Below are 333 nucleotides of genomic sequence, written 5' to 3'. Positions count from 1 at the left end.
ACCATGATCAAGTGGGATTTATTCCAGGGATGCAAGGATTCTTCAATATGTGCAAATCAATAATTGTGATACACCATATTAACAAATTGAAGAAGAAAAACCATATGATCATCTCAATAGATGCAGAAAAAGCTTTTGACAAAATTCAACACCCATTTATGATAAAAACTCTCCAGAAAGTGGGCATAGAGGGAACCTACCTCAACATTATGAAGGTTTGTCATATACAACAAACCCATAGCAAACATCATGCTCAATGGTGAAAAACTGAAAGCATTTCCTCTAAGATTAGGAACAAGACAAGGAATGTCCACTCTCACCACTATTATTCAA

This window comes from Physeter macrocephalus, chromosome 12 (genome assembly GCF_002837175.3).
Source record: "Physeter macrocephalus isolate SW-GA chromosome 12, ASM283717v5, whole genome shotgun sequence".
Classification (NCBI taxonomy): Eukaryota; Metazoa; Chordata; class Mammalia; order Artiodactyla; family Physeteridae; genus Physeter; species Physeter macrocephalus.
The sequence above is the reverse complement of the archived record's forward strand: the minus strand, read 5'-3'. Positions refer to the sequence as shown.